Here is a 27,602-nt window from a genome sequence, read left to right as displayed (position 1 = left end):
GGTAACCATTGGTCGTGATACTGTCAGAAATCGACTGCATGAAGCAGATCTCCACAACAGAAGGCCACTTAGATGTCCACCTTTGTCGAGAGGCAATCGCGGTAGAAAATTAGAGTGGTGTCAAGAACATAAAAACTGGGATGCAAATGATTGGGCCACAGTTTTGTTTACAGACGAATCCAGATTTGGATTTCATCCAGATTCTCGTCGAGTAAGACTGTGGAGACGACCTGGAAATAATGAACGTTTGAGACACGTCCAGGAAGTCCACACATACAGAGGTGGTACAGTAATGCTATGGGGCGGAATCATGATCGGCGGCAGAACCGATCTCGTTTTTCCAAATCGCTCCCTCACAGCTCGACAGTACCTCGACACCATTCTTCTACCTATCGTCCGTCCGTTTGCTGGTGCTGTTGGTGAAAACTTCCACCTAATGCACGATAATGCTCGTCCACATGTCGCGCGTCTAGTGACTGACTGGCTCACCAACGACGGAGTTGATGTATTGCCATGGCCAGCACAATCACTGGACCTGAATCCCACGAGCATGTGTGGGACACGCTTCAACGAAGAATTACTCCGCATATGGGGAACATTCACACAACGTTTCAATTGAGAGAGCTTTTAATCGCTGAATGGGCAAATGTACCTCAACAAGACATTGACAATCTCATTTTGTCGATGCACGATAGATGTAGGGCCGTAATAAACCAGCGTAGAGGCCATACTTTGTACTGATTCCAATTTTTTTTGTATTGATTTTTTTTCGGGGTGCCAAAGAAGAGCCATATTTTTTTTTAGTTTTGCTTATATGCGCACTCAGTATTTTTGACCATTTAATAAATTTTGTTGTAAGTTACATTCGTTTAATAATCACCCGTCAACTTTTTTTTCCCTAAAGCGATCTAAAAAAAAATTATTGCCATTTTTAAAAATATCCCTAGACTTTTCCGATGTGTGTATTTTTAATCGAATCTATCTATTTAGATGGATTGTTGAACGATTTCTATCAAGAAGTAACGACTATTATTGTTCAATTTTATAAAATTTCCTCTATACTCCATTTCTATGCACTACTTTTTCATGTAGTTGTTTTCTATTTTTGTTTTTGCGCCATCCAGGAAGTCTTTTTATTCTCTCTTCCTTTTATATCCTATACCTACAATTATCAGTCACAAATTTATTTATAGAATCCTCTAAACTATACTAATGATTGTTTCTCGTCTGTGTTTGTGTGCAAATGAAAGTTTATTAATGATTACGGTGAAACGTCAGGGCATTGACTTCGAATGTTTATTATTTAAAGTCGAGCCAAAAAAATCGGATTGAGAATATCTAAAATTCCAAGCAATCACCAGAAAGCTAATCTACAGAAATGAAATGAAGCTAAACATTAAATTCTGCCCCTTTTTCTTTGGTTTTAAAACCACGTTGGTTGGAACTTACTTAGTGACCAGTAACCATAATTATGTAACACACGGTGTAGTGATTATAAATAAATTTCTTAGTTTAGTTGAGTTTGTCTGTCCTCACTGTGAATATCGCTGGAATTGGGGTTAAGTGGAGTCCACTTTGGGGAGAAAAAAAGATGTCCAAAGGTACAGCATCACGGTGAACAAATCATCACCACATAACGAGGAAAACATCATTCGACGATCGAGCTGGGCCCCCATGTCGACGCCCCTAATTAATCTAGGAAAGTAGTGTAATTGCTTTGGAAGAGTGCCCGGTCCGCAGATCCGCACGGCAGTGTGTCTCGGGATCATGACGAAGGCGTTTTGGCATTCGCGATCTCTTTACTTGCCGCTCGCCACCGCCCGCATTCTAGAGTCAATAAACTTGAACGCGAGAATGACGCAAATATTCTATTCGCTCCCAAAGACTGCACAAGACGCTGATTGCCCGATTCATTGATACGGCAGAATTAGGCGAAATTATTACAAAGTATTGGTGTGAACGCTATTTTTCGGTTGTTTTGGCCGTGGTCTGCTCGTTTTTATGTCTGACGTTTCGTCTACTACTGCGGTAAACATTATCAAAGACTTTGAGGTAACGATCAAACCGTTCTAGAAACTACAATACTCATGTTCGACTCCGGTTTTATATTATTATGGGTAGATTGCCTGTTCTTGTTCAATCAAGGACAGGTAACCAGATTTTATTAAAGTTCATTGCTTTTTTTAAAGGGACCTTGTGTTTTCGTATTTCTATTGCCTTTTTGTAACCTTTTTAACGTAAGGAAGGAAAGCTATTCCCTTCACCAGCCTAGCTGGGATTACTTTGGCGTTGTTTCTCCTGGATCGTATGGCCCGCTCTAATTATCCTTTGCTGTACCCGCATTTCTTTTAATAGTATATTATGCAACGATCATGTAATGATGGTTATTAAGACACGGGCATTAACCGGGATACGAAACGAGCCGAAGGCGAGTTTTGTATGGTATATGCGAGTGTATTAATAACCATTACATGAGAGTTGCATACGCTATTTTTTCTAAACCCGATAAATAATGAAAAACTATAAATATTATATTTGTATTGAACACATTTACAGTAATTAACTCATATTTTTTTAAAAAAACACAAACTTAATGGTATTATCATGGATGTATGAAAACTATAAAGATTTTAATTATATTTATATTGAATATAACAACTGTAATTAATCTGATCTTTTAAAAATATTGGAGTCGATGGTATTCCTTCTATATCGCTGTTTTCAGACATTTTGATAATATAGGTAGGTAATATGAAAACTGATTTTGACAAATAAAGCAATTAGTTACTTAGGTTAGAATCTAGGACAAACAAAGGAACAGGATTCTTGATTGAAAAATTATGGGTTTCTATTGGTTGATAATCTGTATCGTTATGAAAAATCTGTATCATAATGGATATCATTATGAAACGGATTATGGTCATATAAGTGTATTGTTTGAGTACGGGTGTAGAAAAAGGCATATTTTAGGTGCTTAGAGTTCACCAGGAAGACACTCAGGGTCACAAATACGTCGTGTTCCCTCAACAAAATAACGACAACAGGTATAACAAAGAAAAAGAAAACATGAGAAAATGGATGGAGCTGAAAAATTGAGAAATCTAAAAAGATAAAGTTCAAAGAAGAACAATTGCCCGGCTAGAAAAGTAATAAAGTAAATACAGCAATATTTAATGAGTATCACAAATCTTCAATAATGTATTTCAAGATTGTTGTTCAATCTTTGTCTCTATATACCAAAGCGCCACACTATTCATAATTTATTTCCATGAATATCCAGAGACGTTCAAAAGCAGAAAACTGGACAATCTTTTGAATTAATCATTTTTCCAAAACTTTCGTGGCTCAGACTTTGCCGAGTTCACAAACGTGAACGAATATCTTAATAATGAATTAAATAGGACTATTTCGTTATTATTACCCTAATAATAATAAATGACAGATGATGCCAATCTAATATAATAAAAGTAAGATCAATCTAAAAACAGTTTTCAATTTAATCTTCCCCTTGAAGATGATCACTTGGTGATCGAAACGCGTGTCCAGGTGTCAAAATAACGGTTTGGTGTTGGGAAAAAACTCCAGTAATATTCATTACTACACCAAAGGTTCCAAACAGTGCATCACAAACGTAATAGAACAGATTCTGTGTAAAAATTGAAGATGACCGTGTAAGAGGCAAATGTACAATAAATTAACGAAGACAAGAACAGAAGAAGAGGATACATTTTTCTGAATATTCATAGATCCACGAGCTTAATGCCGCACATGAAAATGTGACTACACTGTCAACAATAGAACATTTCATTAAAACAACAACAATAAAAATTAATTGGCGCTCCGGGGCGACTTCATTGATTCCAGTGGCGCATTTGCTTTTTCAGCTGCAGGAAAACCCGGAAAAACCTGCAGCACCACATCATATCTGAAGATCTTGATCTAACAATGTCCTCTCTCTTATAAAATAAAATGTAGGGTGTCTCCAGAGCCTCCAATATATTCAATGCATCGCCAGAACACTTCGTGACACGACTATCGTCAACTATTTCAAGAGAAACAATAACTGATTAAACAATGATCAGAATACACGGGGAATTCAGTATGGGGCTTTTCAATATTACTGGACCAACAACCAATACAAAAAGTAGTTAGTCTGCTGTACGCGGAAGACATACAAAAAAATGTATCGACACACAATCGCCTTGTATGAAATTCAAGAGGTGAACGAACCTGAAAAATGGTTTCATTTCCTTTATTTGTCGTTTCATAAGTACTCAAATATCAAAGGTACTTTTAAATATCCATGCAATAATTGTATGCTAATCATCGTGAATTACTTCACACTTATGGTGTCATGCTCAATGCTAAATTCCAACACAGCCTAATTTTCCCGGAGTAAAAATACCGATTGCCTCACTCGAGGTCCGCATTTGTCTGCCGATATACAACAAATGTATTCATCATTCACGTATTCAAGACAGCCAAAAGAAAAGCTACAATATAACCGCTATTCGCTTTGAGAGATCACTAATTACTTCTTCTCAGACGAGATGCTGATTGATTTGGGTGATTGATCTCTGACCTCTTTTCCAATTCAAAAGAATATGCTCTTTGGTCGATCGATAAAACGTGAATACATTTCAGGAAACGCTTTTATCTTCGCTTCTGCGGTTTGCATCTCTGCTTCTTCATGTGACCTACTCAGAGATCTGTGAGAAGAGTAAACCCGTAGCAAACTTTGACAATACAAATATCTAATCTACCTCTTCTTTGGTGAGGCGCCTACTCTATTTCATTCATCGGTGTCGTATGTAACGCGTCATTAACAAATCAAAAAAATTGAATTCGAGCCGCACGAACGAGGCGTACAAATTTGAAAGGAAGCTTGTAGGTGGTTGAAAGGACGGATTCGAACTTTCTATGCAATCCGACCGACCCACTCGATGCAGGTTCGAATTATTACAATGCCCACAATGCACCATCCGATTAGGAAACGAAGATGTAAAGAAAGATGTAACAGAAGCACAACAAATGTTGAACCTTTGGGAATAGACTTCCGAGATTGAGATTCGTTTTCATTATTCAAAAAAAAGATTCATGTGCAATGCCAAAAGTCGAGACTCCTGCAAATCCTTGTTACAATTACATAAAATTTTTACAGTCTTTGGAATCTTCATTTTAAAAGCAGTCTGATGGTAAATTTTTGTTACGTGGACACCCGGCGATTTTGAAAAAATTTTTGACTGTACTTACGTATTTTGATGCGTAGATTACGAATCCGAAAGAAAAATGCGGCGCTCTCCCTTATTTAAAAAGTTACGGCCCTTCAAAGTTCAGAAAAGGGCAACTTTTCAGTCTTCTTTTTCACTAAATAAACTATTTAAAAACACAAGCATTTATTCACTAGGTCACCTTTACACCTTATTCCTCCTTCTTCAACACTTTTCACTTCAATAAGCAACATTTTTTTATAAAAAACTCAACTTAAAAACGAATGCTTCTCCTGGTGACATTAATTCTATTTTTAGGTTAGTTACTAGTGACATTTCAGAAAAAAGCGGTTGGTATTTGCCGTCGCCTACTATTTCAAATTCGTAATACACCACCAAAATCCAATTTACGATCTAAAGAAGGTAAAAAACATTTGAATTACTTCAGGAATATGGACTGCATCAGTCGTACCAACCATATCATTAACCTTAAAAACGTAAAATATAGTGATATGTAACCAAAAAGCAGCTCCGTAAATTTTTTAACATTTTTATAAGAAAAATGTTGATTATTGAAGCGAAAAGTGTTAAAGAAGGAGGAATAAGGTGTAAAGGTGAACTAGTGAATAAATGCTTGTGTTTTTAAATAGTTTATTTAGTGAAAAAGAAGGCTGAAAAGTTGCCCTTTTCTGAACTTTGAAGGGCCGTAACTTTCTAAATAAGGGAGAGCGCCGCTTTTTTCTTTCGGATTCGTAATCTACGCATCAAAATACGTAAGTACAGTCAAAATTTTTTCAAAATCGCCGGGTGTCCACATAACGAAAATTTACCAAATTATTAAGAAATAATACTCATCTTTTACGTTTCGGATGCCAAAATCTGTCTCCGTCTTCAGAAATGGATAAAAAATTCAAATATATTCGCAGTTATTCCTTTTTTGATAGCTTATTTCTTTACTTCTTCGACAGATGTCAAAGAAGTTTTGAAATATGAAATTATGTCAATGTTGTTGATTGACAACTGAAACATTCGATGTAATACAGGGTACTCTCCGATATCAGTTTGTTGCCATTTCGCCACTATCCAAAGTTTTCTTCAAGATGGGTAGCCAAGTACGGTCTATTTCTAAGGAGCTATTTGAAATACAATTCTCTCCAGACATGAGACTATACGCTGATTCTTTTAGCTTACGTCTCTTAGAATGAGGCTCATTGGTTAAGATGTTTAATCATTTATTGCACCTGGCCATGAAACTTTAGAGTATAACTGTAAATTTTGGAAATCAGTAAAAGATGTATTATGTGGTAGATCCGATTATAGTTCAGAAGAGTTCTATGAGGCCAGTTTGTATTTTAATTATGTATTTTTAATATAAAAACAAAGTATAGTATACTGCATTTTTATTATTACTTATATGGTGACTGAAGAAAATTTGCAACTTTGTCAATTAGACCTAATGTTCTTTGGACAATGAAAAACATTATTTTTTTTTCATAACGAATAAATAATACTCTCATTTGATAACTGAAACCAAACATATATACTAGTCCGGTCAAATTAGACTAAAAAATAATAGTGAAGGTACATAAATTTACAACAAGCTGCAAATGCGTGTAATTGTTCAAAACATAGTTAAAAATAAGATTTTAAAATTCCGCATGATTGCGATGCCTGGGAAAAATTTTTTCGAGATCAAAGGTTAAAAAATCTCAAAAAAAAAATAGTTTTTCGCGATTTTCAGGAAAATGGTAAGTTTTGTCATGAAATAACCTCAGATGAAAATTGTAGATCATGAAATTCTCTACAAAAATTTATCAATACTTTTTTTTTCTTAGAGCCACTAACCCATAGATGGCGTGGAAACGTGTGCATATAATGACGAGTACAACTTTTACAACTTTTTGAATCGTCGTATCTCAGAAACGGTGGCTCTAGAAAAAAAGTATTGATATATTTTTTGTAGAGAATTTTATGATCTACAATTTTTATCTGAGGTTATTTTATGATAAAACTTACCGTTTTCCTGAAAATCGCCAAAAACCAATTTTTTTCGAGATTTTTGACCTTTGACCTCGAATAATTTTTTTCCAGGCATCGCAATCATTCGGAATTTTAAAATCTTGCTTTCAACTATGTTTTGAACAATTACACGCGTTTGCAGCTTGTAAATTCATGTACCCCCCAAAGTCTAGATTGACCGGATTATACAGGAACTTCAAAATTTCTTTATAGGTGCAATATGACACATACATTGTCTCCAACTTTATTTTTTATCGCTGCCCTGTTGGTCTATTTATTTTTTTCCAAACCCTTCTCATGTAATATCAACATACCGACTAGAAATTTTTTCGCAGCCAGCATTTCTCTACCTAAATACTCGATTGTAGGAGTAAACAGCCCATTGTAAAGAGAGATAACGGTCCCTATTCAGGTCCGAGGCGGCTTATCCTTCACCAGGATAATGAATTTTCATTTAGGAGGTACAAAAACCCAGACTGTGCCTATCTTTAACAAAGCCGAGTGCAATCTTTCTTGAGGAAAGCAAATATTGTTGTTAGTTATAGGAAATGCCGACCGCTAATCTTCTTCTCCGCATTTTGCTTTCCGAGAAGGACGCTCAGAGGTTGGATCAGGTAGTAGAAAACAGAAATATCACGCACCCCGAACGTGTTGGCAGATTCTATGAACTGTCAGATATGCGTTTGGGGTGTTACTTTTACAAGTACAGCGCCATAAAAAGTAAAGTGCGATTTATTACTTGGCGCATTTTGTTGTGAACGATAGAACGGTCGAAAAACCCTGTAAAGTGGACAGTTGACTGATGATCCATTCTTGGAATTGTCGGGCCTCAAGGAAGTGTTTTTCAGGCTAAACTTCGTAATTGCATTCCATTTAAAACGACAAGTTTTACGGCCCTTTTTTTTAATTTGCATTATTCTCCGAAAGCAGTAACACTAGTAACCGTTCAATTAACAGCGGCATCTTTCGTTTCTGAAATGAAAGTTTGCTGTAAATAGTTACAACAATTCTTGATTTATGATTTGCCTCGTGTGGGATCATATTTCTCGGTTTCGTGTCAACGCACTTTCCACGCATAGTATGAAGTGACATAACCCTATTATCAACGTAGAAATGTTGACAAAGTTGAAAATTATCTCGTTTACAACGAAACAGTAGCTCAAATAGACAACGAATCATTTTGTGTAGTGTGCGATGTTCTCATGCCTCAGTATCAACAAATTCTTTCAGGTTGCGAAACACTATACGACCCATTAGGTAAAAAAATAAACTGAAATTTTCCATGATATTAATTAACGCAGTCAATGACCTTTTTCCCGTATAATTTTGCCGAACGGCACAAAAATGTGGAATTGGGCCAATGTTAAAAAGTAGAATATAGCAATAATGCATATTCCTTAATGCCGCAATTAATAGAAATAGGCAAGTTTTTGTAAAATTACAAAAATACTCTTCACTTCAAACTTAAATATTTTTCACAACCTGTAGCATATTTCAAGTACATAAATGAAGTGGTGATTAGAGAGTGGATTTTCATATTTGTAGTCTCCGAAAAAAATATAATCTACAAATATATTATATAATATTGGTTTTTGAGGTAATGCATATCTATGGTTTCGAAATCAATCAAGTGGTAGGAAGCAATGTGCGGCAAATAAGAATAGTTCATTAAAAAATTGTTTGTGAAGTACCGCAGGGATCTATATCAGGGCCATTACTCTTTCTCATTTATATAAATCGCATTTCGAAATTACAGCTTTCTGAAAAATTAGTGCCATTTGCTGATGATACAACTTTAATCTATTGCAATGAAGATTCACAATCAATACACCAACAAAGCCGATTTGAATTTTGAAAAAATCATTAATGTTTATTGATAAGAACAACTTCCAAAGACAACTTCCAAATAAATAAGTGTTATAACACAACCAAATTACATAACGCTGAATCCTAATGTTTCAAGTAGATCAGTGCTGTTTGGAAAAACTGTACAATATCGCCGTATTTTACCTTCAATGATTGGACTAAATGCTAAAAATATTGAAATAAAGCAAAAACAAAAATGTATGAAATGAAAAAAAGGTCGATTCGCAAAAAAATTTATCTCAAATGGTTTCTATAGTCGTACAAAAAAGTGCGAAGTCTTTGTATGTAGTAAAAAGTCTACTTAAATGAAAATATTCGAAAAAGAGCTACATAGAATTTCTAATTGGAGAAAATTGAACACAATTCGCATACTTTTATTTTTTATTGGTGAACATGAAGCTTTCATTCTCAAAATGTACTACAATAACTTGGATAGGTGTTTAAAAAAAATTGTTCGTTTATTCTTATTTCGATTACGATGTTTGACTTTAGAAAAATAGTATCGCCACAATCATGATTATGAAACAAAAAATATCAACAGTTTTTCAAAATAGCTCAACATACACGATATTTTTAAAAAAGATACAGATTTTTTATACAAAAAGCTCAGTCTGTAAAGTTTTTGGTAGACAATTTGAAATTGCATTTTTTCATTCGATTAAAATTAAACACTGGTCTGAATAAAAATATTTTTGAATTAATATAGTATTTTTTTCAGACTGAAGACTCAAAGGTGATTAACAACAAACAAAACTTTATAAACAATGTTCTAACGTCCCCAATTCACAAATAAATTAATACTATGTTAAAACTGTGATTATATTGATTACAGCTCTAGATAAACCGACTTATGGGATGGATTTTTACAATAACCCCCAAAATAATATATCCTCAGAGTATCATCATAGGTTATTTATTTATTTATTTATTTATTTATTCACCCTAACAGACCACATAGGTTTAATTACAAGGATGACCTTATTACATACAATATAATAGTACAATATAATACAATAAAAATAAAAAGAAGTAAAAATAATAAATCAGTAACTGACGGGGTCAGTAACGGGGTATAATGATTTTTTTCCTTAAATTTGTTAGAGAATCTGTCCAATCTATATCAATTATTACATTCAGTTCATTTGCGAGACGCAACATACCTGTAAGTGGGGCATCTATGGAGTAGACATTTTGTATATAAAACATTGTATTTGATCTTGTCCTTCTGGTTGGAACGTGAAAATTAATTGACGATAATATATGAGGTGAGTTGAATTAAGTTTATTATTAAGAAGTCGGTGAAGAAATATTACACAAATTTTGCGCCTATTTTGCAAAGAAAGTATCCTGAATTCATCTCTCAAATGAGATGTTCTCACTAAAAGGTAGTCTGGCCATACGTGATATTTTTTGAAGTAAAGATATCTTAAGAATTCATTCTGAAGTTTTTCCGATTCATATAATGTGCAGTTATATTCGCCAAACCATATATTTGATCCAAATTCCAATTTACTTCTAACCAATGTGTAGTACACTAGTTTGATCAAATGTATATTGCTAAAATTTCTAGTTTGCCTGATAATAAACCCTAACATTTTATTTGCATTTCTTGTAATATTCCTTACGTGATTCTTAAATGATAATGTATTATTATATGTAATCCCTAAGTCTTCTATTTCTGTATTTCTTTCAAGAGGGACCCTATTCAGTTCATAACTGAAGAGAATAAGGTCTCTTTTGCGCGTAACCGACATTACTGAACATTTATCAATATTGAAAAATAATTTATTTTCACACCTTATTCAGATCTTTTTGAAGCATTACACAATCCCTCACTGTTTGTACTTGTTTATACATTTTTAGGTCAACAGGAAACATTAGGCATTCTGAGAATTCCAGCACTGCTGGCAAATCATTTATAGAAAGAACAACAAATAAGGGACCTAAATTTGATCCCTGTGGGACTCCAGAGGTAACTTCTGCACCTAATCTGAAGAAAACTGTCAAAGAGCTATCCTGATACACTATTAAATGTACTTGGTCCTTTTTTGTGTAGTTTTGCATTTTATGACAAAATAAATACTTATTGTTAATATAATATCTCAAGTAAATTCACCCACATTTATTCATTAAGACCATATTTGAATTTCTATGTGAATCATACGATCCATAACATATTTTCGATTGTGTCTAGTGCTCTAAAACTCTTTCGTCGATGAATTAGTTTATTGAAATTAAACAATAGGAAGTGGTGAAATTTGCTACATTTTCATCACCTGAGACATTAAAAGTAAACTTTCAAAAAATAGGTCGCAAAAAGCTTCTCAATCAAATGTCATCGACTTTTTACGCCTTCTAAAATTTAACCACGCCATTTGGAGTGTCTCCAAAAAAAATAGTTTCTTTCTAAGCTCATTTCCGATTCTAAAGGAACATTGTATCTTTCCGAATCGTTGACCCGGTGCTCGAAACTTTACGTCGAGCCCATAAAAAAAACATCCAAATAGCCCGATGCCTTCATCGCCGTTCGTACATAACTACACCTACCTTGTTGGACGTTTCCTATTTTCGAAATAGAATCAGATATTTAGGTTAGACTCAAATGTAGCGGAGATCATTGCGTTTTTCATTACACCGGCAGCCGTTTCTATTTTTACGTCGAGACAAGAAACAGGGCGTTGCGCAACAGAAAACATTTCTTCTAAACTGACTGCGAACCATTAAGAAGGCGTCGATTCGATCGAATCAAATAATGAATGGGTTCCGATCTACGGGGGAGACTGCAATTATTTCCTCTGATTGAGCGAGAAGAAATCGCCAGAGAGCGGAATATGGTTGCATCAACGACTGCAATCGTATTTTCGTAGGCTGGGTACGAGAAAGTAATGTGCATTACACGGATCACTAATTGGGATTGCAGGAATAGTACAATCAATGAAGGTGAAATACGGCGATTTTATAATTTTGCCCAACGACACAGACTTCCACCAAAAATTTGTATTAATGATCTACTCAACATCTACTTCGCCACACCTTCTAGAGCAGGGGTCTCCAAACTTTGAAGCATTCGGGCCATAATGACTCTTTCACTTTGTTTCAAGGGCCAATTTCTGCCCTTAACTATATTTCTAGACTAGGATAGTCGCAAAGTGCGTGACCTAAGCAAACTTACGCTTTTTTGCATTTCAATTATTATTGTGTATTGTGACACTCAACGACATCTAGTGGCGAGTAGTGGTACTAATCTTTTTTAGCTACCCGCTAGGTGGCATTAGGCGTAATTAAATATTTGGAACTACCGCGTTGGTTCGCGAAAGTTCTGGTCCTAGCTAGTGTATTCCGATCACCTCGAGATGGCAGTAATAATTGCATATAAAAAGGCTAGCGGCGCAACTGCGAGTTAGTCTGCGTAGGAAAGGCGAAGGCAGCGAAACTGTCTATTGTGAAATAAAGTAACGCCCGTCAATAAAAGTATTTTGATTTGACTTATTGTTTTTATGTGTGATTTGTTAGTACGGAAAAGAAGCGAAAAATTGACAGTGAATGCAGAACGTTTCAAGAAAAATGGAACTTTCAGTATTTTGTGATTAAGTCCAGTAATAAGGCGCTATGTTTAATTTGTAATGAAACCATAGCTGTTCTCAAAGACTATAACATTAAACGACACTATGAATCGAAACATCTTCAAAGTTACTCCAAGTATACAGGAAGTTTGCGGAAGGAAAAATTTTAAACTTTGAAACGCGGACTAAAATCGCAGCAATCTTTGTTTACCAAAGCGAATACTGAACAAGAGTCTGCAACTCGCGCCAGCTTTCGTGTGGCTCTTGAAATCGGAAAACGTGGCAAACCATTCACCGATGGAGAAATGATAAAAGAATGCTTGATTGCAGTAGCCAAAGAAATATGCCCCGAAAAGATAAATTTATTTAAAAGTGTTAGTTTGTCAACAAACACCATGGCTCGGAGGGTGCAAGACATCGCAGAAAATATATCATCTAACTGTCTGACAAAAATGGACATCATGAGTGGTTTTCTCTAGCATTGGATGAGTCAACGGATGTGTCAGATACTGCTCAGGTGTTGATTTTCATTAGCGGAGTAGATAAAAGCTATGAAGTGTATGAAGAACTTCTTGATATTGATAGTATTCACGGCACGACAACTGGGGCAGATATTTTTGAGGGAGTTGAAAATGCCATTAATAAAAAGAACCTTCGATGGAGAAATTTGAAATCTATAACAACTGATGGAAGCAAAAATATGTATGATAAAAATAAAGGAGTGGTTGCACTTGTGTCAAAGGCTGTAGAAAATGATGGTGGTTCAAAACCATTAGTCTTACATTGTATCATTCAACAGTCCTTGTGCGGAAAATGTTTGGATATGTACGAAGTTCTTAAACCAGTCATATCAGTTGTTAACTTCATCAGATCCACTGAGCTGAATCACCGACAATTCCGCGAGTTTATTCAACAGATTGGAGAAAATGATTTACCATATCATACTGCCGTACGCTGGCTTAGTTGCGGAAAAGTCCTTAAGCGCTTTTTTGAACTTCGAGCAGAGATCGAAATTTTTTTTAAATGAGAAGCAGCGCCCTTTTGCCGATTTAGAAAATAGTAAATGGATGTGGAAGTTAGCCTTCTATGTCGATTTGACAAATCATATGAACGAACTGAATTTGAGATTGCAGGGAGAAAATCAGCTTCTCCCTGATTAATACACCAATATCAAATCCTTCAGGCAGAAAATAATACTATTTCAATCGCAATTACGTAAAAAATGTTTCACACATTTTGAAACATGTGAAATATTCATCCACACCACAGAGACTGAATTTCCCATCAATTTTGCAATCGAAACTTTGAGTGCTCTGAAGATAAATTTTGATACTTGTTTTTCAGAATTTGATGTCACTGCGAATGAAATTAAGCTTTTTCAAAATTCTTTTGATTCTGACATTGAAACCCTGGCTCCGGAAGTCCAAATGGAAATTATTGATTTACGGTGCAGTGATATGCTTAAGAACAAATATCAAAATTCATCTTTGTTGGAATTTTATAAGAGTCTTCCACTGGAACAATTTGATAATTTGCATAAATTTGCTCGTGGGTTGTTTTCTGTTTTTGGTACTACTTACTAGTGTGAGAAAACATTTTCCAAAACGAAGTACACAAAGAATGTTTACAGATCTCAATTAACCGATGAGCATCTTAAATCTCTTTTGATAATTGGTACAAGTAAAATTGATCCACAACTACAAAGTATTGCTGGTGGAAAATCACAATTACATAAATCTCATTATTGTTTTTGTTTTACTGTGATTCATTTCAATTATTTGTTAGTTATTAATATGCTCAAACTTAGATACTTAAGTTAAGTTTTCTTTGTCATCATTTCTGTCGTTAAGTTTTACCTTGCAAGTAAATAAAGCCGAGTAATTATCATTCTGTGTTCTCTTCTTCAACTTATCACAGCAATAGTAACAACAATTAGGTAATCATTGGCTGTCGCGGGCCAGATTGATGACAGTAAATCATTGGCTGTCGCGGGCCAGATTGATGACAGTAAATCATTGGCTGTCGCGGGCCGGATTGATGACAATGGCGGGCCGGATTTGGCCCGCGGGCCGTAGTTTGGAGACCCCTGTTCTAGAGAATGTGAATTGTTCAAATAAATATGCATTGAAAATTGTGGTATTATCATATTTGAGAATCCAATAAAATGAACCAATAGCCTGTTGATAGTTGTTTCTTATTCGTTGAAATCGAAAGTTTCAACATGAATAAACCAAAAACAAGGCATTTTCCGGGGAACATTGATAGAATTGTTTTGAAGTTCATGTTCAAGTTTTCATAATTATATTGTATTGTATACTGAAATGCAGTAATCTCTTATTTTCTTTTAAAAAAACAGTTGCCATTACGAGACAGAATGTAATATAACATAACTGACACGTTTATGTCATCCAACTCGATATATAGCAACAGCTGAACCTTCACATGGATTATTTAATCAAAATACTTGAGGATTTAACATTTTCGTATCCAATTAGACAGTAAATTACTTATGTGGAACATTATCAAATCCTTTCTACCGAATCTGGTTTGATTTGAAACATAAATATTCTAGATAAAGTGCATCTGACATTTCATGATATCTCGTTGAACTTGAAACTGATTCGAAAAAAATGGATGAGGGTACGATTATTCAAAAATTACAATAAAACAACTTTCACTTTTCGTCTGGTAGGCGACATTACAAAATTTTGTCCAACAAAATTCCAATGACGGCGTATCATTACGTAATAAATGCGGGATGCCAGAAAAACTTCAAGGAAATCTTACTCGATGCATGTCGTTCAACCGATCTGTACATATTATGACACGCCTCGATAATGGGTCCAGGTTTTTCAAGATTAATGCAACCCGTAACAGAATCTCACACACTCAAAATTTCTCGCTTATCAAGATCGAGTCAATATTGGATGAGATTTTGAAATGGAACGTATTTTGTTTATGTTTACCTTGATAAGACAAATAAACAAGAGGACAGACACGTTTTTGACGGAAACGTCACTACATGCCGCTCACTTTTCATTGTATGCATCATTAACAAAGTTGGAATGGATGATCTGGACGGTCGTTGACCTCACAAATTCAAAAAATAAAACATACGAGTTTGTTATAAAATTAATTGGATATTCGCTAAAGTTAGTTTCGGGCCAATGGTCGTTTGGCAGAAAATCCGTAGTACATCATTCGTCATTGACCGGAGAATTCCACAGAACTTAGTTGCCAAACCAGACGATTAATTTGTGTTAGCTCTTCTACACCGCATAATTTTATTTGATAACTCAGCTGGTCGGCCAGATTCTCCGACTTCCACTGTTGATAAAATGTATTTCAAAATATGGAGTTCGAATTTCAAACATTACCTTTACGGCATAGAGCACAGAGCACAGAATAGGCGACCTCTAGCTTCAATAATTCGAACGTCAAACTCTAGGAAAACAGAGTCATACAGAAGTGTATTCGATAACATTCATAGATTCGTCGTTACTTCTATCTATTGTAATCTTTCGACTAGTAAATACAGAACATATTATTCAGTAGGCCATTGTAATAATTATGTATGAAAAAAGTGGCCATGCACAGTTTTCTCAAAGATCCGTTATACTCAAAATCAGTAGATCTATCAACAATTCTAAGTCTCAATACTTAGATTAAATTCTAAGTGCATAAAATTCTGTGTATTTATGTGTATGTAGTAGCGCTTATCTACCTATTACCGTAGGTAATAACTAAGTTGTAAAGTTATTTCATTTCACAGAATTGTTGAAGGTTTATCAAGTTGCTCGTAAGTAAATCTTAGAAAGCTCATCAAAACGATACGTTGTCGAAACCAACTGCTTTACAACATCTCACATACCATCATTTACCGCATAATTCATCGAGATACTAGAAATAATGTCATTTCGTAAGATGATGATCTTCAAAAACGGTTCATCTCAGTGTTTTACAACCGATATTTTGATATTTTTTACCAAATTAACAAACGCAATACTTCGTAGAAATTTCGAAACGAAATGTCACAGACACTTTTTTTGTTTTTCTAAAGTTTCGTCCTGTCACTTTGTGGCAACGGATTCCTCGAATCATTTATTAAGATTCTTTCTATAAAAGAATACGAGTTCAAATTTTGAAAATTTGTTATTTGGCAAAAAGCCCTCCTAAACACTCGGCTTAGTTGACATAATTCTTCTTCCCAAATAATTCCCAACTTGGTTCAACAACAATATCTATATCCAGCTCCGAGAGAAAAAATGTAAATTTCGTAACACCTGCAAATGTGCGCATCTTTGGGGGGTCCTGCTCGATGCGAACTCTTTGGAATATCTCCACGAGGGACAGCGACCCGCCCCGTTTGAGGGTTGAACTGCGAGCGATCGGTTCTGCCAAGGTCGCCGGACGTCGCGAACGGCAGCTAGCGTCGTCTCGTGCCGGCGTCGGTTCATGGGATGCATCAGCCGCTGCGGTGGGGTTATTTACACGTCGCGACGGGGTGGAGAGTGCTCGAATCACATACTCATCCTTAGGGCTGCTTTTACGCGAGGTGATAGCTCAAGAATATTTCGTTACTATTATCCTTTTTGTACTCAAAACATTCACCTGACTATTTTCAACTTCCATGCCTCTCAGTTTTAACTTGAAAACAAATAGAGCTTTATTTTTTTTTCAACAAATGGAGAATCATATGCTGATCATCATATTCAACCAGTGACCCTGTATATATTACCTCAATTGTTTCTCTGCCGAAACCCATTAATCTACTTTAATGTGCCAAGTCAAAGCGGCAATATCTAGATTTTATTTTCGTGTCAAAAACGAGTGCAAGATTTTCCACATCTAAAGGTATCATCGACATCTGTAAAAGTCCCAAGAAAATATTTATACGAAACGTTTACATTGTTACGAAAACCTTGGCAACGGCGTGTCTGCCTATTTTTAGACACTTGCTCGTGCGGCCCTAACTCGAAAATTCCCACACTGTCCTTTTTCGGCTATTACATTATCGTGTTTTGTGCTTAGAAGATTCCTTGAAGAAGGTACTCGGAGAAAAATTGTTGAAATTCGATACGCCTTTCATCATTAGAGGAGGATTTATTGAAACACATTCGACCAAACCATCGCGCTTCAAAGAGTCAGTTATATGAGAAAAAAATACGTTTATCGACGACCTCATGAGTGTAAGTAGAAGACAAACAAGGTGTCATAAATATGTAGACGTAATAATTATCTAATGTTTTGCTGATTCTACAAATAAAGCTGGGGATGTGGCTCTGGTATAAATCCTTGGGAACTGTACAAATTTACATTGTCTTGCATCAATGTATCCGTTAAAATTTCGTGTTTGCTGTGCATTTTCTGCGTAGCTCAGCCGTAGATAATTCAGTAGTAATTGAAAGAAAACAATACAGAATCATCACGTGACAAGAAAGATATTTTCTAACTGCTTTCTTTTCGCATTTCGGGGAATTGCCTCAACCGGTGTGACAAAACAAACAAACTAATTAGCTTATTTTCTATGAATGTTCCCACAATTAGCTTGGGAAATTGCAGGGGCGTTTCGTTATTTTTTTCGTCGATTATCTTTAAAAACTCACCGAGAATATGTATGTCTCAATCCATTGGATGTTGTATTTCATTCATATTCATATTTTTTTTCATTTCCTTTTTCCTGCTATTCGCAAATAAGTTTTCTATTGATACCATAGTGGCATATCTTCCTGTTTGTTTATTTGTTTGTCCATTAGATCTTCAACAAAATATTGTCGTGTACACAACTATTTTTTACTGTTTTTTAAAGACCTTCATTGAAATATACGATGTAAATGTCTTCAAAATAAAAAATAGATCACTATCAAAGTTCTAATAAAATACTACTCATTTTATTTTAGTTTTTCTTTGTTATGAAGATGACGAAGAAGTGAACATCGATCTTATCTTCGTTACTCAAATACAGTATATACTAATATATCCTACAAATAGGACTTCAACTGACTGAAGTAATACGAAAGAATGATTTATATCATTACAATGTAGCATAAGAAAAAGAAAAAGTATTTTTATGTTATGTGTAACTAAAAATAACAATTATTTACACTGTAGTTCTGAAGATTTCATCAATCATAACAGAACGTTTTCAACTCCGTTCAGCAGATATATTAGTCACAATTTGATGAATTAGCATAACATTCAAGAAAGACATCGGTGTTGAAAACTGGCACTAGTGCTATTTTATGAACTTTAATTATTACTGAAAAAGTACTGATGAAATAACAAAAGTATTAGAAGTCATACGTTTTCATCATTTGGTTTATACATCAATTAAACAGTTCTTGAATTGTAAATAATTTCCGGAAGAGGCACGTAGAGAATAATATTGCAATTCTGGTGATTGGAGAAAGTGCTTATTTTGAATTTATTTTACCAACCCTGCATCTACAGGGTTGGTGAAATCAATTATTCGCCTATAAAAAAAGCCATCTCTCGAATAACGAGTGAACGGTATGTGTGATGCTAGATTGATATGTTCCGTCGTCGTTGAAATCCCGCGCTTTTATTGTGTCAAGGTCGCGTTCCTACACGTGTTTCGCGTTCCGTTTCCTGTTCAGCCCGTGTCTAGCCGCCACGGTCGCCCTGGTCCTGGCCTGTGCGCTGTTGCCAGACCGTCGAAACTTCCCCGATATGACCCCACGCGATTTGAACCTGTAGAGTTAATGAAATGGGATCTAATTGGTTTCCACGAAAATGTCCTCATCTAATCCCTCTTGGTTCACTTGTACATTGTTTTCTCACATCTTCGGAAGTAAATAGCAATGATTCCATGACTAGACGGTATTAATCAACTGATTAACCTTTCTCACAATCATACAGGAAAAAAGCTGAAGAACCTGTCTCGGGATTATGCTCCAAAGTGCATTTTGAATAATATTCTACTGATTACATTGAAATTCTTGCAAAATAATCAACCCAGTATCGTTCTATAATTCAATCAATAGCATCAGTAATGATTAAAATCCCATCCCAATCACCAGAGCAATATTGTTTTCGATGCTTATTTCACCAATCAAATTGGCGTCTTCTGGAGATGAAAACACTTGGTGAATCCGCCAATAATATCGCTCGTTTTTAAAAAAAGGAATGTTTGGACGTGGCTTACAGAATAAAACGGACAAATTTATTTGAAACGATAAAAAGAAAACTCCACTGTCGGATAGATATGAGGTATCCAAAACTTTATATTGGCCAAACGGGCAGAACTTCTTCCGAAGAATAAAGGAGCATAGAAGTTATAACTTGTTACATTCAGAAGAGAAAAGTGGGAAACTCAATCTTTCAGAATGTTCAGTCATTGAACGTTTTGAGTATTGAGCATAAATAGTAATAGTAGTATTGAAACATAAATTGCATGTTTTGTGTCACGATGTAGCAATGTCCTGCTTTCTTTAGCTCCTTGGAATTGAATACTATATATTTCTTCATATAGAAATTCTCATGACAAAGTGTTTTCCCTCGTCGAATCGATTATATTTACAGCTACCGTTTTCCGTTGAACACCTCAACAAAAATCTGCGCGATATGGTCAGGGTTAAAAAACTACTAGACCAGCAAAAGTCCACTATTGATGTGGCATTGTTTTTCCGCAACTGTTACTTCCTGGAAAAAATGCAAACCAGCGAATCAAGCAAATACTTGTAAACTTATAGTACAGGAAATGGAGGCTCTACACATACGATAACACTTCGGAATTCGTTTCTCAAATACACGAAAAATGGCTGATAAGATAATGAAGCTCAAGAGATTTAGCCGACAAGCGAAAAACTACACAAATAACAGGAAGAAGTTTTAGCGAAAAACAAGATGTTTACAGGAAGTTGCTTTCGTTTCGTTGTTAAATGAACAAGGTTCTATACGAACACAGTAATTATGCCCAAATCGACGGGACAATTCCTCCGATGCATCGATAAATACGATACCGAGTCCGTGAATTTTTTGGCACGTCGCACCTGTCAACTAAGAAGTGAATAATGCAAACGACTATCGTGAAGCGTGCCAAAAGTCACTAATAACGAGAATGTCAGAAGACATAACATTTTTTCGACAAAATTACGACGGTAAATGAAGTCAAGGCTAACTTGACACGGTCCACCTTATGTTAACCATCAAACAACGGAAAAAAGTGCATCTGACTGAAATTATACTTCGGCCATAAATCACCAGAGCCCACGCTGGTGAAATTTTATTTTTATAGATCGTACGAGGCATTTTTATAGGTGTGACTAATTTTTTTATTCGCGTTACCTAACATGCCCTGCCTCTGCAACAGGTTAAATTTAAATTGGAAAAAGGTGTCCTGGGAAACGAAATAACATTGCCAGCGGTGTCAACGCCCTTCCGAATCCCTAGACAACCTTTTGTACGAAAATAGGAAGCGCTCTTATTTTTAACGAGCTCGGATTGTAATGAAAATGGGTTCTTTCTTAGAAGGGGTCCGTTTCAAACGTATTTTTATAATTCGAAACAAAACATACGGAACGGAAGCCCCACTTGACGATGTTGGGTTTCCCACGTTTGAAGAATAATAACGTGAAAGTTCTGTAAAAAGTTGATAATTCGACGGTTGCGGTAGAGGAATATCAAGCGGAGTCTGTACGTGATCATTTTAAACATTTTCAACTCTCTAGTCGTTAGAATTTTTAGAGTGATTCAGTTCTAATTTCATCAACTTTGCTATCAATACATAATCGATGACTGTCTGTACACTGTACACTGAAGAAAAACTATTATTGAGGACCTTTTCATTAACGAAACAGAACGTATTTTGAAAATTTTTGTTGTGACGAAGACATTTTGAACAATCCCGGAAAAAATATACTTTAAAAATACGGTTCAATTGTTTTATCAGAAATCTGTAAATTTGGAAAATTCCCACATTTTTTTGTAGTAGAAATCCAAAACATTTCTTTGTCAAAAATATCAATTCTTGTTTTCTGAACAAAATGTAGTGGAAGAATCGCGTTTTTGAAAACCTTTTAATCTATTAAATCGATATTTTGAATTTTCTGAATTGAGAATAACGGACTAACATTGAATAAGAAAAATAATGACAGTTTGGCTATATTTTCCAGTTTTGAAAATTAAACCATCATTTACTCGGATATATAATATTCCATAAAAACCAATTTTCGTTATTTAATCATGCGACTTCACTTCTGAACAATATAACGTATAAGTAACAAAACAATCACATTCCCAACCTCTTCAGTCAGTAGTACCAAGGCTTTGCTAATAATATACCGAGGGTTAGCGAGCCACATTCCCATTCCTTGAATATCGCTCCATGCCAGAATAGAAAACTCATTAAAATAACTATCGAAATCGTTGAGATTTTCGATTTGACACCGCTCCTCCATCGATATTGACTTGTGTTTTCTTCAATTAATGATATCAAAATACAATAAGATCAGTTGAATATTGAATGACTCACCAAAAATTTTCTGATATAAAAAATGGAATATGACTGTGTGCCTAATGAAACTAGTTTTCCCAGATCTTTCAGCTTGTCCAATAACCTTTTTGTCACAATATTTGCATTTGCAAGTATTCTCTATATTTTTGGCGATAAATGAAGTTATAATAAACGTTGATGAGTGGTTTGGAAGAATAGCAGTTTTTTCAGCAATATGCTCAACAGCTTCCATAACTGTTGTAGATGAATAATGACGGGAAATTTGATTCCAATTTCCTAGTACATATAAACTTATTTCAAAAGCAACTAAAAAATCAACATGGAAAATGATAATCACTGCGTAATTCAAGTCCAACCATTATTCAACTACCCAATTTATCTTTCCCTCTGGTTGGATAGAAAAAAAATTAGGCAGGTGTAAGCTTTTACACAGCGTTTTAAAACATATCCTTCGTTGTTTAGATCAATCCCCGATAGCACTTCAAATGAAAAAAAGCAGCTGTGGCAATATCTACTTTTAATTATGACATCGACCGGGCTCCGTTTTCTTGCGGTGTGGTATCGACCGATTCGGAAACAGATCGATCGTGATCAATTAGCCGTGTCGTTCCAATTTGGAAGATAAAAGTCGTCGCCAAGCGACTTTTAGGGAATCTTGACCGTGCGAACTGTGAACGGTCCAGAAAAATCCACTACCGGTATTATCTGCCAGAACGTTGTATTATTTTAGGAGTCCGCGCCTATGAGTAATTTGGCAAGCAACTCGACTATTAATGGGTGCATAAAAAGTTAAATGCCCGCACTGGCACTCCCCAATTTCGAAAATTTAACACTGCCAGATACATTACATAATGATCCGAAGAAATATTGTTATACAGTTTCAATTGGATCGATGTAGAATTGAAGAAAAGTGTAACTCTGCACCTACAACATCACTAATGTTATGGCGGATTTACACTAAACGGGTAAAACCCCAACAAAACAGCAACTGTGTCGATTTCGACAAAACAAAAAACATGAGTTGTCAAAATGAGATACATTTTGAAAACTTTTTCGTCAACAATGAAATGTCCGGTCGACAAGCGGAAATATCAAAAGGTTATAATAATAATAATAATAACTTTATTGTAGATAAATTACATACCAAAGGGTAGGATTAGCTCCTGCTCAATGATAAAAATTAACATTTTCAAGTGATAAGATATTGGCATGATATAATTCAATTTTCTTCAAGCACACATAATTAAAGAGAAAGAATGTGATAAAGTCACCTCAAACTGCAGAGAAGCAAAGGAAACACTACTTCACTCCATACTGTTAAGCAAAATTGATTTCAAATGATGTTTTACTTTATACAAAGACGAGTTCAGGAAAGGAATTATCCTGTTCAAGTATAACGCTGTCAGATAAGAAATGCATCCTTCAAATTTAGTTATAACATATTTTGGGAAAAAAAGCAATGGACTGTTGACAACATAACACGCAACTAGTTTTTGTCTGTTTGGTGGAGTTTCGTGTTTGTTTTCTAAACTAAAACAAGTTATTTGCTTCTGTTTTTGAGACTAGCCGCAAGTGAGTCCGTCTAGTGGTGACCCGAAATTTGCGTTATAATTTCCCGTAGTCGTTACCTCCTCAAAGGTTATAAAAAACGCTAAGCGGATGCATCCATGGCACCAAACATTCCATAAGGCCCTGAACGTAATATGAACTCATTTCAACCGTTGGCGATGTTTGGGTCGGCTAAGGAAATCATAAAAAATTCGCGGTAAACAAGACCGTGAGATTTGGTCCGCATTGAAATGAGCAATGGCCATAGGCGTACGTTTTTCGAAAATATGGAAATATTTCAACATTTCCTCGACTTCTCAACACTTGATCCGTGATTGAGGAAAATACTGAGTGGGAAGTAGATGAACAAAACCACTTTCATTTGTTTCAAATTCGCCTAAGTACTTTTAGAAAATTGCAGCAAATGAGAACATTATTTTTATTGGAAATTTATCATGACAGATTCGATTGTGGGAAACTCAGGAAATCTGACTTCATCCAGTTATATTTCCTTTTTATATTGCACAAAAATAAAATGCTAGAAGCTGTAATACTATTTTATGCTACGGTTTTGGAGAAAGGCAGCAGTAAAATGTAACAAACACATTGAATTGAAAAAATGAAAATTTCAATAATTTTTCGAATATAAAGTATAGGAGAATGGGATAAGTCTGCCATTAGCTGGTTCTCACTGAATACTACTACAATCTGGCGATGAATCTGTGATACAGAGAAGCTATCAGTGTTTCATTGAAAAGTTGGAACCGTTTAAATTCCTTCTCAAGTCTACTCAATTTTTTTTATGTGTAAAGTATTGATTCTGGGTATTTATAAGTTATTTTGTCATAGTGCTTTATTACCAATCCGATTTTTATACTGACACTCATGAAAGATCAAGTCAATTAGCCTTAAAATGATACAGAATATGATGAAGTACAAGTACAAGTTTGTGATTTTATAAAATGGCATTCAATGACCATTCCTAGCCACTTTACTGCACATATCAAACTAGTGACTTTGCGAGAGATGGAGAAATGAAATTTGAAAAATTGTCAAATAAAATTGATACGTTAATAGCCATTGATTCTATACCAAATCTCATACACATTATTTAATTAAATTTACTGGCGTTTTTCCATAGTAGTCGATTCACCCCAGTTTCAATCAACTGATTTACCAACTCATTCTTATAATTTTGGAAATTTGTTATAAATATAATGAAGACTAAGAGTTGAGATGATTAAGTAATACTGAAGAAACTTCAAAATCGATTAGCTTAGTTGAAAAATATACCCTAGAGAATAGTTCTCTAACATCTACCCTTTTTTAAACGTTTTATACTTCAAAAGGGGAAATGTATTCAAAAAATTTTTCAATAATATCATAAATCTAACATGTCTCGGGAAGTTGGAAAATAAATTCAATTCCATGCAAAATTCCTAACATATTAGACCGACCAAGCCCATAAAATAGGATTACGTTTTAAAATCTCGATTGATAAATGTTTATGGATAAAGTTAACGTCGTGCAAGACCCTGATAATTATTTCCTACTATATAACAGCAAACGAGCACAATTCAAACTCATAAAATTAATATATTGTGCAGCGAAGAGAGAATTGAAAAGTCGTATACAATGAAGTAAAAATTTAGCATGGTCCTTCGAGCCGGATTCGAAAATTAATCGAACGAATCCTCTTCGATTTGCATTTTCTTGACAAATTTACGACACTAATGAAAGAAGAGAAGCACGTTCGCGTCATCCGGAATACCAAAGGACGTGATGGAAGAGAGGCAGCGGCAAACGAACCACCGGTCGCTGAACACCACAGAGGCAGCTGCAAAATGCACTCGAACGTAGACAGGTCGAGACTTGTCGGTGGTTGCATTGTTGTTGTTTGGGTCAGGAGGCATTCGCATGCCTGCCATCCGGACACGCCGGCACCAGAACAGGTCCGTACTAGGTGCAACAAGCCCAACCACAACAATGCCAACGATTTGAAAAATGTACCAGACATTGCTTCAAAATTCTTGAATTATTCTTTAAAAAAAGTCAAAATTCTCACAAAATCCTTGAAGAAGTCGTAGAGTTTAGTCCGAATAATTTCTAAATGGATCTTCATTCATATTTTAATACTTTCCACGATGCGTAGCAGAAAAATGTTGAGCATGATACACTGAAAAGTTATCAGTGTTTTCATAGTTGATTGATGATTATGTAATATTCAAATTGAAAGCGAAATAATCAATAGTAAAACACTGTGTAAATATTCTTTTAAAGACAACATGGAAAAATCAACATAGAAGATTCGTGAGTGTCAAAGAAAAGCTGTTTTAACAAGTAAATTTTTTGAATTTTGGAAAATAAGAATTGAATTTTTTCCTAAATTTTGTGAATTCAATATAATATTATCAGTAAATTTTCGGGATGAAATTTTAATTGGCGTTTATTATACCTCAACAGATTATAGATTAAGATTCATATTTCAGATCATGAGAGGTCAAAATACCTCCAAAAAATAGCACGAAACTGTGTGAGTGTTTAATTGATTAATACATGTTCATGTTCGTAACCAACACAAGTTATGTTTGAGATCATTGATCTGTGACATAGAAAATTTCGGTTTTGTGAATTACTAGGCTTCAGATGTTTTTTTTTCTGCTTTTCCCTTTGATGATATCCTAGTCGCTTTCTTTTGAGCAGTGATCACTCAAACATAATGCGTTTTGTTCACTAATTAGGCCTCTTCGAACATGAACATTGTATTTGTACACTCTATATATTCTTTCAACAGACGCAATGAAGTAGAAAATTAAATGAAGGAAGCAAGCGAAAAAAATTCTCACATAAGGTGAATTACTCCCAAATTGGCAGCACTGTTAACGAAATCTTCTGTGATCCAAAAATTCCCAGTCCGCACCTGCGTCGACCACCGTCTAGCCATTCTTTGGGACAAGCACAACCTGTAATTTTCGCAAAGAAGAGAGGGGAAGAGCGAAGAGAAGAAGAAGAAGAGACCGTTCGCCATTCGACATCGTAAACACAATCATTACCGGCCCGAGTGAAAGGCAGCGCCCCGGAATTCGTGTAGCGTTATAGCACTCGAACAGAAAGATTAAAGACTGCCGATAGGAGGTGGATACCCTCTCAATGCATGGCTACCTTGCGGCACTTCTCAATGAAATATTTTATGAACTTCTGTTCGTACCGTCAAATCTGATTTAAAACTGAAAAATTTAAGTTGGTCCTTCGAGCCGGATCCATCCATGTGCGTCACATTGAATCTCAATAGCAGTTAATACACGATTTGATGAATCACTTGCCATTGTGATAGCTTACATCTGAGCAAGTTGAGAGTGAGAATAAAAAAAGTCGCTTTCAGTAAAGTCACAAAAACAGACACGGAAAACTTCAAATTTAAAACAACCCATAATTATCAATACCGAGGACCAAACGTTCATTATGTATCTATTTATTTGGAAATGGTACAACCGTTTCTTGTTTACAATTATCTATCTTTCGTAATCATATTAAGAATAAGAATTCATCGATGCTTTTGAATATTTTTGAGGCCTTATAATGGAAACATCCCAAAGGTGAACAACCGTAACAACAATATTTTCAGAATTGATGGAAGACAAAAGAAACATGCCGAAATACAATAATTTGGTCCTTCGAGCCGGATTTTAAGTGGTCGGTGATAATGCAACCAAAACTACCTCAATTATCAATTTTCATCGCGTTGCAATTATGTCTAAAACGCCCCACAATTCACTTTAATTGCGCAACCAACTCCCAAGTGTGTTAGAAATAGACCCGAAAGTGGAACGTCGATTAATCTGAAGCTCTTTCAACCAGGCTCGCCATTTCTCAAATACGGAAGGTTTCGATCATTAAATTTACTTTGGCGAATTAGCGAAT

At 35.2% G+C, this 27,602-nt stretch overlaps 2 protein-coding genes across 5 annotated transcripts in view; one reads left to right on the top strand and one right to left on the bottom strand.

Moving 5' to 3' along the window:
* The window catches only part of LOC111503059 (tRNA dimethylallyltransferase), a 36,303-nt gene extending 25,097 nt beyond the window's left edge, over window positions 1-11,206 (top strand). For both annotated transcript variants that reach the window (XM_023157267.2, XM_074180607.1), the window contains exon 7: window positions 10,959-11,206. The gene's annotated coding sequence lies outside the window, so the exon portion shown is untranslated. The remainder of the gene's footprint in view (window positions 1-10,958) is intronic.
* Window positions 1-27,602, bottom strand: part of LOC111503058 (uncharacterized) — a 96,789-nt gene that overhangs the window by 10,243 nt on the left and 58,944 nt on the right. The gene's annotated exons all lie outside the window — the stretch shown is intronic.

Source organism: Leptinotarsa decemlineata, unplaced genomic scaffold (assembly GCF_025532065.1).
Source record: "Leptinotarsa decemlineata unplaced genomic scaffold, Ldec_3_MD MMD2_P_RNA_scaffold_2, whole genome shotgun sequence".
Classification (NCBI taxonomy): domain Eukaryota; kingdom Metazoa; phylum Arthropoda; class Insecta; order Coleoptera; family Chrysomelidae; genus Leptinotarsa; species Leptinotarsa decemlineata.
Note: the sequence above shows the minus strand (reverse complement) of the source record. Positions and strands in the feature narration are given on the sequence as shown.